The sequence below is a fragment of the Notolepis coatsorum genome (assembly GCF_963971535.1).
Source record: "Notolepis coatsorum genome assembly, chromosome: 3".
Classification (NCBI taxonomy): Eukaryota; Metazoa; Chordata; class Actinopteri; order Aulopiformes; family Paralepididae; genus Notolepis; species Notolepis coatsorum.
In genome coordinates this window covers 209,897,609-209,913,196 of record NC_140167.1, presented here as the reverse complement: position 1 = coordinate 209,913,196, position 15,588 = coordinate 209,897,609, and positions in this window count along the sequence as shown.

The window sequence follows — 15,588 nt, the reverse complement described above, 5'->3', positions numbered from 1 at the left end:
ATTCGAAGCTTAGCTCACCTGGCAGCGCGGCGGTCCTGCGGTCCTGCGGTCCGTTGGTTTCAAGTTCAAATCCAATAAATTTTTTTTATTTTTATTTTTTTAACGTGTATTCTTTCGCCGGTTAAGGTTAGGCATGGTTAAGGTTAAGGTTAAGGTTAGGCATTGTTTCGGAGTTGGTTAAGGTTAGAAAGGTTAAGTTTAGGCGCTGTTAAGGAGCTGGTTAAGGTTAGAGTTTGTCTTAGAGAATGGCAATATTCTTTCTATGGTTAAGGTTAGGCATGGGTTAGGGTTAGGGTTAGGGTTAGGGTTAGGGTTAAATCACCTATTATTTGCATACTAATGTTCAGTCTATTCGGCCAATATATTCATGCTGACCCTTTGTACACAAGACAAGAGCTACTAGACATTGGTTCACATGTCGGATTACCGGACGGGTACTCAGTGTCTGTGCTGGGCAGCTGACGGGGATCCTGACTGAGATGTTCAATCTGTCCCTGGCCTTCGAGAGGCTAGTCCTGACTCCTGGCTCACCTTAAATCCTGCCTACCACCCTCACTTGACCCCTACCAGTTTGTCTACCCCCCTCACTTGACCCCTACCAGTTTGTCTACCACCCTCACTTGACCCCTACCAGTTTGCCTACCACCCTCACTTGACCCCTACCAGTTTGTCTACCCCCCTCACTTGACCCCTACCAGTTTGTCTACCACCCTCACTTGACCCCTACCAGTTTGTCTACCACCCTCACTTGACCCCTACCAGTTTGTCTACCCCCCTCACTTGACCCCTACCAGTTTGTCTACCACCCTCACTTGACCCCTACCAGTTTGTCTACCACCCTCACTTGACCCCTACCAGTTTGTCTACCACCCTCACTTGACCCCTACCAGTTTGTCTACCACCCTCACTTGACCCCTACAAGTTTGTCTACCACCCTCACTTGACCCCTACCAGTTTGCCTACCACCCTCACTTGACCCCTACCAGTTTGTCTACCCCCCTCACTTGACCCCTACCAGTTTGCCTACCACCCTCACTTGACCCCTACCAGTTTGCCTACCACCCTCACTTGACCCCTACCAGTTTGCCTACCACCCTCACTTGACCCCTACCAGTTTGCCTGCCACCAGAACAGGAGAACGGACAACGCCGTCTCCGCAGCACTACGCCCTGCCCTCCTCCGTCTGGACCAGAAGGCGTACGTGCGACCTCTGTTCGTTGATTTCAGCTCGGCGTTTAACACCATCATCCCCTCCAAGCTGATCTCCAAGCTCCACGACCTTGGCATCAACCCCTCCCTCTACAACTGGATACTGGACTTCCTGACCGACAGACCTCAGCATGTCAGACTGGACAGCCTCAAGTCCTCCACTCTCATCCTGAGCACTGGTGTACCACAGGGCTGCGTGCTGAGCCCTCTTCTCTACTCCCTCTTCACCCACGACTGCAAACCAGCGCATGGCTCCAACACCATTGTCAAGTTTGCAGACGACACCACCGTGGTGGGACTAGTCAGCAACAATGACGAGTCGGCGTACAGAGAGGAGGTCCAGTACCTAGCTCTGTGGTGTGCTGACAACAACCTGGCCCTCAACACCAAAACAACTAAGGAGATAGTGGTGGACTTCAGGAGAGATAAAAACAGGCCCGCACAGCCCCATCCACATCAATGGAGAGGAGGTTGAGTCGGTCTGTAGTTTTAAATACTTGGGAGTCCACATCTCTGAGGACCTGTCCTGGACCACCAACACCTCGACCCGGGTCAAGAAGGCCCACAAGCGCCTCTTCTTCCTGAGGAAGTTGGCCAAACTCCACCCACCCCCTCGCGTGCTAGTGAACTTTTATCGCTGTACGATTGAGAGCATCCTCACCACCTGCCTCTCAGTCTGGTACGGCAACTGCACCGTTAAGGACCGGAAATCACTGCAGAGGGTAGTGAACATCACCAACGCATCACCAAGGCCCCACTCCTCCCCCCCCCCCCCCCCCCCATCTCATCAATCTATGAGAAGCGGTGCTCACGGAGAGCACGGAACATCATCAGAGACGCTTCTCACCCCAACCATGGACTGTTCACCCGCCTGCGCGGTACTCTCTCTGGGGCACGCTACCCGCCTGCGGGGTCCTCTCTCTGGGGCACGCTACCCGCCTGCGGGGTCCTCTCTCTGGGCAGCCTCCCAGGCAGAACCAACAGGACCACGAATAGTTTCTTCCCCTCAGCCGTCAGACTTCTGAATCAAAACTCCACTGCACCTCACTGTATACCTGTGTATATAGCCATAGCTTACAGTATGTAGAATTATTATTTTAATAGTTATTTTGTATTCTCACCATCGCACATTGTGCTAACCATTGCACTTTACTGTACAGTTTTATTTATATGTGTCTTATATTGCAACTGACTGTTGATGGTCACATCCTGGTTGGACGTCGTACACGATCTCGTTGCACTGTCTTGTGCTGTGTAATGACAATTAAGTGAATAATCTAATCTATACAAATAAAGTGTATTATTATTATTACCATTATTAACACATTCAGCGCCAGAGGTCGCTGTGGGCCGTATGGCCGTGTGTGCCAACGCTTTAATGAATGGGGCTACATGCCGGTGTTTGCAGGGCTAAAACTATATTAAATATCATAGCTATGGATATAAAGCTATTGCCCATTTGACATCGAGTATCTATCGTTCAATTTGTGAAAAAGAAATAATTTTTTCATCCATACATCCCCGTTTTATACCGTGGTGAATATGAGTATAGTTTTAGAGTAATTCTGTGTAATCCCATGAAACGCATTTCACTAGAAACCGTGGCATTCCTCACCTGGATCAACAATCAATCTGAAATCAACACTATATTATCGGTATTATGTTTCATCATGCATGCATGAAAGGGTGGGGGGGGGGTTCTATGCTTCGATCGTCACCAACGGCATACGTTGTGGAGTAACGTTACAGTAACACTTTCGGATCACAATGAAGGCATGCTCGGATCAACGCAAGATTGATACCATATAGCCCTTACCTTGACTAGGATGTAGTGCAAAAAGAATATTCCAATTATCTGATCGCCATTCCAAGTATTGATGTCGATCGTGTTGCCAACATAATCCACCAAAGAACATGACCCGGGAGTGCTTGATTATCCTCAATCCATGTGTTATAACCGCTTGCCATGCCTGACTAGGAAAACCCGGACCGGACTTTTTAGATCGACGTACAGGCCAAGCCAGAGAGTTTCCAAGGATGTGCAACACCGGCCGCAAGGCGTTAGGCGGCGCTATTGGACTTTTGCGATATCAGACCCATTCCCAATGATAACATCAGGCTCCCTCGATGGATTATGAATGGAAATAGCGAATAAAAGAAATAACGACCAAAACCCAACTTTTCTCGGGTTTGGCAGTCAAGCGATGGCGAGTTAACCCGGCTTATCTCTGGTCTGGCATCCAATGTGTTAATATTATACAAATAACATTTATTATTATTATTTTCAATAGACTCATATGATGAAGATGGACCCCAGTGAGAAGACTCTGGTGTTCTCTCCTGTTCAGAAGGTAAGATTAACTGGTCTCCTGTTCAGAAGGTAAGATTAACTGGTCTCCTGTTCAGAAGGTAAGATTAACTGGTCTCCTGTTCAGAAGGTAAGATTAACTGGTCTCCTGTTCAGAAGGTAAGATTAACTGGTCTCCTGTTCAGAAGGTAAGATTAACTGGTATGTGCGTTGTCCCATTTTAACAGGGTTGTCTACTAAGCAAATTGGCACAATTGTCATCAGGTCCAAACCCTCTAGACCCGTGGTTCTCAACCTTTTTGGCTCATGACCCCTAAAGACAGAGGGGTGTCTGTTCGCGACCCCTAAAGACAGAGGGGTGTCTGTTCGCGACCCCTAAAGACAGAGGGGTGTCTGTTTGCGACCCCTAAAGACAGAGGGGTGTCTGTTTGCGACCCCTAAAGACAGAGGGGTGTCTGTTCGCGACCCCTAAAGACAGAGGGGTGTCTGTTCGCGACCCCTAAAGACAGAGGGGTGTCTGTTCGTGACCCCTAAAGACAGAGGGGTGTCTGTTTGCGACCCCTAAAGACAGAGGGGTGTCTGTTTGCGACCCCTAAAGACAGAGGGGTGTCTGTTTGCGACCCCTAAAGACAGAGGGGTGTCTGTTCGCGACCCATAAAGACAGAGGGGTGTCTGTTCGTGACCCTGCGATGCGGTGAAATACATGAGACAGAGCCATGAACTTTGATACCAAATAACGATTTTTATCTTCCCCTTTTGGGAACTCAGATATTTGTTAATGCATCGATACCTAAGATTATATCATTATGTCATCTTACTATTTTTCTTTTCATTTACATACATACATAGTACATACATATAGTACACATTACAGTACACACATATAGTACACATTACAGTACACATTACAGTATAGTATACCTGCAGTATATAATAGTATACTATATGAGTATCTATCCGATCTCATCTCCCGATACTCGCCCGCTCGTGCTCTGCGCTCACAAAATGCGGGGCTTCTATCGACCCCTAGGGTTAAAAAGAAATCCGCCGGCCACAGAGCCTTTGTCTACCGCGCTCCCTACCTGTGGAACAAATTACCTGCCGTCATCAGGGGCGCCTGCTCTGTCGAAGCTTTTAAATCCCTGCTTAAGACTCATCTTTTCTCTCTCTCCTTCAACCTACCCTGATCTCACCTGGTCGGGGACTGACCTTTAGATTAATCTGTGTAGTTTAGTTATGGTACAGGGTACTACATGGTACCACTGGGTAGTTTACTACAGGGTAGTTTAGTTAGGGTACAGGGTACTACATGGTACTACATGGTACTACATGGCTCTACATGGCTCTACGTGGCACTACAGGGTACCACAGGGCACTACAGGGTACTACATGACACTACAGGGTACTACAGGGTACTACAGGGTACTACGAGGGTACTACAGGGTACTACATGGCACTACAGGGTACTATAGGGTACTACATGGCACTACGGGGTACTACATGGTACTACATGTCTGCTCCTTTGCAGCACCACAACCATGGGAACTCTCTAACTCTTCCCCCCCCCCCTTCCCCCTCTTCCCCCCCCCGTTCCCCCCCCCCCCCCCCCCCCCCTTCTCTCTGAGTGCCCGTCTCCTGGCGCTGACTAAGGTGATGGATGCCTCGGGGTCTTGGCCAAGATTGTAGTGACTGCTCTACATGCACCTCCGAGGCCTTGGATCAGTTATTCACCGCCGTCTGTCCGTGGTCCTGTCAACTGATTAACAGTATTAACAGACTGTTAATAGATTAACAGTCAATGCGGTTTCATTGCTGGGTTAAGTACTTCCATTTCTATTCACATAATACGCCTACTTCATATATCTACTCCATTCACATATATGCCTACCACTTGTATCTATTGCTATGTCCGCCTACTACAATCTCATGAGCTGTCTAACGCCTGTCCCGTCTCCCCGTCTCCCTACGACTTGCTGTCCTGGAGTGTTGACCGGAGTGTTGGACGTCCCGTGACGAAGGCCGGGAGGTTGCGACCCCCTCTGCCTGCCCCCCTGTCTCCGGAGGTCTCGTAGTGGTGACCGGAGTGCCGGATGTCCCGCGATGATGTCGGGGAGTTCGTGACCCTCTCTGCGTCGCCCCCTATCTCCCTGTCTCCGGCTGTCCCTGAGCAACGACCGGAGTGTTAAATGTCCCTTGACTAAGACGGGGAGGACGTGACCCTCTTTGCGCCGCCCCTGTGCCTCAAATAGATTGCTATCAGCTCTATCTTTAATCTTTCAAAATGTTCAGTTGCTATCGCTATTAGCTCGATCTTTAATTTTTCAAAATGTACAGTTGCTATTGCACGCACTCATCTGTGTTCCACTACACACATGAGTGCATGCTTACCAACTGTCCGTCTGCAACACTACTATCACCAACATCTAAGAAGGGAGATCCCCCCTTGAATGGCCCTTCTAAGGTTTCTCTCCTCCACACTGCCTGTGGAGCTTTTTTCCCTATTGTTAGGTTTTAGTGAGTTTTTCCTTACCTTCGCGTGGGGTATGTCTGGGAGTGCTTGCATTCTTTCATTTATTTGCATCCATCTAAAAATGTTTGCACCTTATGGTGTTCTTGTTCTGTTCTTGACTTATTGTTATGTTTTCTTCTTGACTTGTTTAAAGAAGATCTGTACGGCCCATGGGGACATTAACGTGTGTTGTCGGGCCCTATAAATAAATTTGATTTGATTTGATTTGATATAGTACATAATAGTGTATACAACACATATACATTTACATTTAGTCATTTAGCTGAACACTTTTATCCAAAGCGACTTACAAGTTCTGTACGACAAGTCATCAGGAAGGGCACAACTCTATCAGCTGAGTAACAATGTTCATCAGAGTGTATATATAATGTGATATGAGATATATAGTACATGATATATACAATATAATATAGTACCATGATATAATAGTACATACTGCAAATATAGTTCAATATAATATACAAATTAATATTATATTGTACATTAATACATATTAATTATAATATGATTATATAATGTAATATGATACTACCGCCTGGTTCTCAACCTATGGGTCACAAACGGTGTCTTAGACAAAAAGGCTAATTAATAGGTTAATCATATTTCCAAAGTCATTTGCAGCTCATCAGTCATCCATCTGTGCTTTTTTTCCAGTCTTTTTGTCTTTTTCCACCACTCAGTCATTTAATTCCACCTGTCTCTTTGTCTCTTTTACCACACTGCCCTGTGAAGGAACAAATAAGAGCGACTGTTTTGTGACATTGAAGTCCGGCTTTATCTGTCACAAGAAATATTACACATCTTGAATTCGGTTAATTTGGCTGTGGGATAAAACATAAAACCAAAAACAACTTTTGAAAAAGTGTTTTCTCTCTGTTTCACACTCAGTTACTCTACGTCTCCTGCAGAGGGCAGCGCTGAGTCTTTTGCATGTTGTTGTTGTTGTTTTCTCTCTAACACTCTCCTCTCTTTCATCCTCTCATTGCTTTCTCGCGGCTGGGATAGAGGAAGGGTAAGCCCGGTAACGCCGGTGACGAAGGTCAGACAGGGAGGAAGAGTAGGGAGCAGAGAGCCCTAAAGTGGGGCCCGACCTCCGCGACCTCCCAGAGACCGGGTGGGAGCTCTCTCCTGTCGCAGGGTCCTCGTCCTGACCCTAACCCTAACCCTCGCCAGCGCCGGAGGACCCAGTCGCAAAGCAAAGTGGGGGGCAAGGAGAACGTCATCGCAGGCGTGGAAGCGCTAGAAGCCGCCACGCCAAAGGCCGGTAGAAGCGGTAAAAACAAGCCACAGAGCGCAGCCGACATGAGCAAACCCAGGTCCAAACCCCAGGCCAGGCCCGCCGAGGCCAGGGGCCGGCTGACTCAGGTCGGGAAGGGGAGGGGGGAGCCTAAAGCGGGTCAGGCTAAGAGCTCCGCGCAAGTTCAGCGTTCAGAGGTCAACCGGAGCCCCCAGGGGGTGGGCTCTAAACCCACCAAGGTGAAAGTTCAGCGAGGTCACTCCGAGCCCAAGCCGGCTACAGTGGGAGGCAAACCGGTTGTCGTGCGAAGTCAAAAAACACAAAAAGCAAGCGGCGTAGATTCCCGAGACTTTAGTCTCGGTGACGCCCTGCGTGCGAAGAGCCCAGAGGCCGCTGCCAAGAAGCAGGTCAGTGACCCGAGGCCCGCGGGGCATGCTACGTCCAGGAAGACCGCGGGAGACGAAGACCCTCCGCTTGTGTCTGAGCGGCCCAAAAAGAAAAACAAAAAAGAGACTCGGTCCAAATCCGTCTCGCAACCGGAAGCTGAATCGACACCCGGAGGCCGGACACCGACGCACCATCAGAGAGGCGGCGTCCGCCTCGGCCGGCCATTTTAGGCCACCGCTAGTGGTGTCTGCCGGTCACTTCGGCTCACCGCTGGCCAGCGCGTCCGACAGATCCAGTCCCCAGGGCACGCGGAGGGGAGACAGCCTGGCCGACAGATCCAGTCCCCAGGGCACGCGGAGGGGAGACAGCCTGGCCGACAGATCCAGTCCCCAGGGCACGCGGAGGGGAGACAGCCTGGCCGACAGATCCAGTCCCCAGGGCACGCGGAGGGGAGACAGCCTGGCCGACAGATCCAGTCCCCAGGGCACGCGGAGGGGAGACAGCCTGGCCGACAGATCCAGTCCCCAGGGCACGCGGAGGGGAGACAGCCTGGCCGACAGATCCAGTCCCCAGGGCACGCGGAGGGGAGACAGCCTGGCCGACGTCCGGTCCTCCTGGAGCAGCGAGTCGGAATCGGAATCGAAGGCGAAGGCGTCCGAACCGGGCGAGAGAACCACCGTCAGCATCAAGGTCATACCTGCTCCAGACACCTCTGAACAGGAGGACAGCAGCTCCTATGGCGGCGTGGCGAGCCAGGAGGAGAGGAGAGGAGGAGACAGTGGGAAAGAGAGCAGTGACAGTGATGCCTCAACGGCCAGAGAGAGAGAGGAGGAGGAGGAGGAGGAAGGAGGGCAGACGACAAGTGTGGAAAGCGAGAAAGGAGGCGAGGGAGAGGGAGAGGTCAGCCACATCAGCGGAAAGACTACAGAGGCGGAAGACAGCGAAGGAGAAGACACTCTACAACCAGAGGAGGAGGAGGAGGAGGAGGATGAAGGAGTTTCGGAGAAAGAGGAAAGCAAGGGTGGGGAGAAAGGGAGCAAAACGGAAACAGGGCAGGAAGGAGAAGACGAATCGGACGCCACGACAAAAGATGAGAGCGGAACGGAGGGAGGTGAGGAGGAGGAGGAGGAGGAGGAGCAGATGAGCGGGGCTACGGGAGAAAGTGGGGAAGAGGAGGGAGAGAAGGAGAGCAGAGGGAGCGAGGAGGAAAGCGAGGGCGTGTCAAGTAGCCAGACGGAGAGCAAGACAGAGGATTCTGAGAGCGAGCAGAAGGATGAGGAGGAGGAGGAGGGCGAAGAGGAGTCAGACAGAGAGGCGGGGAGCGAGGAGGAGGAGGAGGAGGAGAGCAAATCTGTCCACTCCTCCTCTGAGGGGGTGGAAGAGGAGAGCCAGGAGGCAGAGGAGGAGGGCGAAGAGGAGTCGGACAGAGAGGCGGGGAGCGAGGAGGAGGAGGGTGAGAGCGAATCTGTCCACTCCTCCTCTGAGGAGAGCGAGGAGGCGGAGAGCGAGGAGGCGGAGAGTGAGGAAGGGGAGGAGGAGGAGGAAACGGAGAGTAGCGTTGACGAGGAAGACGAGGAGGGTAGCAGTGAGGAAGGAGAGGAGGAAGAGGAAAGTGAAAGTGAGGAAGAGAGTGGGGAAAGTGATGAGGAAGAAGAGGAGGAGGAGGATGAAGAGGAGGAGGAAGAAGAAGAAGAGGAAGAAGAAGAAGAAGAAGAAGAAGAAGAAGAAGAAGAAGAAGAAGAAGAAGAAGAAGAAGAAGAAGAAGAAGAAGAAGAAGAAGAAGAAGAAGAAGAAGAAGAAGAAGAAGAAGAAGAAGAAGAAGAAGAAGAAGAAGAAGAAGAAGAAGAAGAAGAAGAAGAAGAAGAAGAAGAAGAAGAGGAGGAGGAGGCAGAAGAAGAGGAGGAGGAGGAAGAGGTTGTCAAAAAGACTAAAATGGGGGGGAAAGGGCCTGCTGGAGAATGTGAGGAGTTCTGGGATGATGTTCTCCCTCAGTACCTCGACCTGAAATAGAGCTTCAGCTTCACAAGGTCTCCTTCACATCTAATCTCCAAACTTCAGACAATTCAGTTTGAAAACATTTGTTTGTCTAAAAGACTCCGTCGCGACGGCTGAATTAGCCTCGTCGGTCGCTGTTGTTTGTGCTGCATATTGAATGCATTGAATCCTGTGCCATTTCATTGGCTGTGACTGTATGTTATTTTTATGTTGTAAAGGCAGCTCGCTCCGATCTTATTTGTTTACTTTCTTGCCTGGCAGCTACGAGACCGCAGGTCATATCGTGGCCAAAGTTGTGGGCTTAGAGTATTCTTAGGCCTTTCTTCTGTGGAGACAAGTTGCCTTTAAAGGGATATTTCACTTTAGTAGAACTTTTCAAACTTGTCAAAAAACAGCAGTACCTCAAGTAAGACCGCCATCTACTACTATTAAGCTAGCAACAATCTATAACTAACTATACAGCTATACATAGAGTTAAGACTGCTCGCTTACTAGTAGATGACTTTACATAGAGGTAAGACTGCTAGTTTACTAGTAGATGACTTTACATAGAGGTAAGACTGCTAGTTTACTAGTAGATGACTTTACATAGAGGTAAGACTGCTAGTTTACTAGTAGATGACTTTACATAGAGGTAAGACTGCTAGTTTACTAGTAGATGACTTTACATAGAGGTAAGACTGCTAGTTTACTAGTAGATGACTTTACATAGAGGTAAGACTGCTAGTTTACTAGTAGATGACTTTACATAGAGGTAAGACTGCTAGTTTACTAGTAGATGACTTTAGTCAAGTCAAGTCAAGAGTTTTATTTGTCACGGCATACAAGCATACAGTGAAATGCGGGGGGTATTGCCCGCAACGATTGTGCAATAATACAATAATAAGAATAGGATGAGAATAAGACATTTGTGCAATAATACAAGTAATAAGAATAAGACATAACAGGTATAATGTACATACAGTTTACAAAAAGCATGGTAAGACATGCAATTCACTGTTAGCTATGGATGAGGCACTGGGTCTTATGTACACTACTATACAATGCTATACTATACAATCTACAGTTATTTTAAAGTGACCTTTCATTGTGTAAAGTGACCATAAGTGTGAGCGTGTGCAGCATGTGTGTGTGTGTGTGTGTGTTCATGCTAAAGTGACTGCTAGTGTGTGAGCGTATACAGTGTGTGTGTTGTGTGTGTGCTCATGTGTGCTTGTGTGTGGAGAGTTCAGTGTTCAAGATTCTGATGGCCTGGGGGAAGAAGCTGAGCCGAAGTCTCTCTGTCCTAGTTGCTGGTGTTCGCAGGCGTTTGCCTGACCGCAGCAGCTTGAACAGGCTGTTGTTGGGGTGGTGAGGGTCTTTCATTATTCTGCAGGCTCTGGATTTGCACCTCTTGTTATATAAGGGGGTAGTGCAATACCTGTAGTACGCTCAGCTGAGCGCACCACTCTCTTTAGGGCCTTCTTGTCCTGTGCCGTGCTGTTTCCATACCAGCCAGTGATGTTTCCAGTCAAGATGCTCTCTACAGCTCCAGAGTAGAAGGACTGGAGTATCTTCCCCGATACTCTGAACTTCCTTAACTGTCTCAGGTGGTAGAGGCGCTGCTTCGCCTTCTTTACGACTGAGTCTATGTGTGTTGTCCATGTCAGGTCCTCTGAGATGTGGACCCCCAGGTACTTGAAGCTGCTCACCCTGTCCACGGTAGCCCAGTTTATCCTCAGTGGTGTGTGTGTCCCCTGCTGTGTTCTCCTAAAATCCACGATCAGCTCCTTGGTTTTACCAATGTTCAGGAGCAGGCTGTTGTCCTGGCACCAGCATTCCAGTACCTCAACCTCCTCCCGGAAGGCCTTCTCGTCGTTGTCAGAAATCAGCCCCACCACCACTGTGTCGTCCGCAAACTTCACTATGGAGTTGGAGCTGAACTTGGCCACACAGTCATGTGTGTATAGTGAGTACAGCAGGGGGCTCAGGACACAGCCCTGGGGGGACCCCATACTCAGGGTGATGGTGTTGGAGGTCTGACCCCCCACCCTGACCAACTGGGGCCTTTCACTCAGAAAGTCCAGTATCCAGGCGCTCAGAGCGGAGCTCAGACCCAGCTCGATCAGCTTGTCCACCAGTCTGGTGGGGACTATGGTGTTGAACGCTGAGCTATAGTCAATGAACAACAGTCTCACATAGCCCCCCTTCTGGCAGTCTAGGTGGAAGAGGGTGCTGTGCAGTACTTGGGAGACCGCATCGTCAGTGGACCTGTTTGGCCTGTATGCAAATTGCATAGGGTCCATATCGCTGGGGAGGGAGGCACAAATGTAATCCTTAACCAGCCTCTCAAAACATTTCATGACCACAGAGGTGAGTGCCACCGGTCTGTAGTCATTAAGACCTGTTGGGGAGGATTTCTTTGGTACCGGTATTATAGTGGACACCTTGAAGCAAGCAGGGACCACGGATTCAGCCAGGGATAGATTAAATATGGTGGTGAACACTGGGGCTAGCTGGTTAGCACAGGACTTAAGTATACGTCCTGATATCCCATCTGGGCCAGCTGCCTTTCTGGTGTTCACCTGCATAAATGCTCTTCTCACACTGTGTTCCGTCAATGAGAGAGTGCCCCCCCCCCCCCTCCACGACGGCCGGTGCGTCAGTGACGTCGTTAGCCGGTGAGCTAGCGTCGCTACTGTTTGCCCCAAACCGTGCGTAAAAAGGAGTTGAGTTGGTCCGCGAGAGAGGCGTCTGCACTCCCCATTGAGGGGGCGCTGACTTTGTAGTCAGTTATCGTCCGTAGACCTCGCCATAAACCTCTTGTGTCATTCTGGGCCATTTGTGCCTCCCATCTTGTCAGCGTATGTTCTCTTAGCAAGCTTTACAGCCTTGCGCAGAGTATAGACTGTAGCCTTATACTCCTCCATGTTTCCTGACGCTCTGCCCAGGTTATAAGCAGTGGTGCAAGCATTCAGAGCCACTCTGATAGTATTGTCAACCCACGGTTTCTGGTTCGGGAACACCCGCACCTTCTTCGTGGGGACAATGCTATCAGCTAGTCTTGCTATAAAGCTAACAACAACATCCGCGAACTCACTGACGTCACTGGAGCTCGACTGAAGCATTCCCCAGTCGACATCATCGAGTGCGTCCTGTAGCATGGCCTCTGATTGGTCGGACCACTTCTTTACCTCACGTGACATGACAGCGTCACGTGATCTCTGCCTGTAGGCCGGGAAAAGCAAGATGGCGTCATGACTTGATGTGCTTGTTGAACCAGCTAATGGAGGAGCCGGTACTGCTTTGTAACCGGCTCTAAACGGGGTGTAGCAATGATCCAGCGTGTTTCCTCCCCTGGTGGTGCAAGCGATGTGCTGGAAGAAGTTTGGCATCACCTTCTTCAGATTCGCCTGATTGAAGTCGCCGGCTATGATCATGGCTGCGTCCGGATGTTTGATCTGGTGGATGTTTAGATGTCCCTGTAGTTCCGCCAGGGCCCTGGCGGTATTCGCTTGTGGAGGGATGTGGCGGTGAATTCTTGGGGGAGATGAAACGGGCGACATTGACTGGACAGATGTTCTAGTTCCGGCGAGCATGAACGGGAGAGTATCTTTATCTCCTTTGTTTGTAAGGAGACATACCCCCCCCCTCCAGTAGATTACTTTACATAGAGGTAAGACTGCTAGCTTACTAGTAGATTACTTTACATAGAGGTAAGACAGCTAGCTTACTAGTAGATTACTTTACATAGAGGTAAGACTGTTAGCTTACTAGTAGATTACTTTACATAGAGGTAAGACTGCTAGTTTACTAGTAGACTACTTTACATAGAGGTAAGACTGCTAGCTTACTAGTAGATGACTTTACATAGAGGTAAGACTGCTAGCTTACTAGTAGATGACTTTACATAGAGGTAAGACTGCTAGTTTACTAGTAGATGACTTTACATAGAGGTAAGACTGCTAGCTTACTAGTAGACTACTTTACATAGAGGTAAGACAGCTAGCTTACTAGTAGACTACTTTACATAGAGGTAAGACTGCTAGTTTACTAGTAGATGACTTTACATAGCGGTAAGACTGCTAGCTTACTAGTAGACTACTTTACATAGCGGTAAGACTGCTAGCTTACTAGTAGACTACTTTACATAGAGGTAAGACTGCTAGTTTACTAGTAGATGACTTTACATAGCGGTAAGACTGCTAGCTTACTAGTAGACTACTTTACATAGCGGTAAGACTGCTAGCTTACTAGTAGACTACTTTACATAGAGGTAAGACTGCTAGTTTACTAGTAGATGACTTTACATAGCGGTAAGACTGCTAGCTTACTAGTAGACTACTTTACATAGAGGTAAGACAGCTAGCTTACTAGTAGATGACTATACATAGAGGTAAGACTGCTAGCTTACTAGTAGATGACTTTAGATAGAGGTAAGACTGCTAGTTTACTAGTAGACTACTTTACATAGAGGTAAGACTGCTAGCTTACTAGTAGACTACTTTACATAGAGGTAAGACTGCTAGCTTACTAGTAGACTACTTTACATAGAGGTAAGACTGCTAGCTTACTAGTAGATGACTTTACATAGAGGTAAGACTGCTAGTTTACTAGTAGATGACTTTACATAGAGGTAAGACTGCTAGCTTACTAGTAGATGACTTTACATAGAGGTAAGACTGCTAGCTTACTAGTAGATGACGTACTAGTAGAGGTAAAACTGCTGAAACTTGACAGCTTCTACTAAAGGGAAATATCCATTTAACTAACATCATACACAATTACAAGTCAAGTCAAGAGTTTTATTTGTTACGGCATACAAGCATACAGTGAAATGCGGGTGGTCATGCCCGCAGCGATTGTGCAATAATACAAATAATAAGAATAAGAGATAACAGGTATAATGTACATAAAGTTTACAAAGAGCATGGTAAAAGGCATGCTAAGGTCCTGCGATAGTGCAATACAATGTTAGCTACGGATGAGGCACTGGGTCTTATGTACACTACTATACAATACTATACTATACAATCTACAACTACACACATCATGAATCATTGCAATGTTTTGTTTTTAGACATGTTTTCACGTCTTGTGCCTTTTGTGTGTTTTTCATAATAAAGGTTTTGTTACTGAGAATGTGGTGTTAGTTTCCAGTAGCAAAGTAAGATGACTTTTTCAGAAGTCAATTTAAATGGAATTTTATTGGGATAATTTCATGAATTTAAAACTGCATAAATCAATGTAAAAATGTATACTGTAGATGCCACACCTTGGGTAATTATGGACCGCCCTGGACTCCAGTTTTAAGCCAGTAGGCAGAGAGTGCAGTGCTTTGGTCAGTAACATGGCCACACTGCAGGAAATATATGTTCTGGTATCCTGTTCCCACTTTATCCAATCGGGAGAGAGAACCCTAGATATTATTTTTCAAATTTGCTGGCAGATCATTTGACTTGTTTCAAGCACAAACAAATATATTTAAAAAATGTATTTCCATTTTCTCAGTGTGGAGTTCTCTCTCCTGATTGGATAAAGTGGGAACAGGATACCAGAACATATATTTCCTGCAGTGTGGCCATGTTACTGACCAAAGCACTGCACTCTCTGCCTACTGGCTTAAAACTGGAGTCCAGGGCGGCCGGGTAGCGCAGCGGACTAAGTGTCTGCCCACCACCACACAGACAGTGGGATCGAATCCAGCTGTGGTGCTTCCGGGTTGGCCGGCCGTCATACTAACACAATTGGCAAGTCAAGTCAAGTCAAGTCAAGAGTTTTAATTGTCACGGCATACAGGTATACAATGAAATGCGGGTGGTCTTGCCCGCAACGATGTGCAATACAGTGGTACATATAATAGAATCAAAAGAAGAAAACAACATTGTGCAGTAACAGGTAGCAGGTAACATGGAGTGACATCTCGGTATCTGTACATAGTTA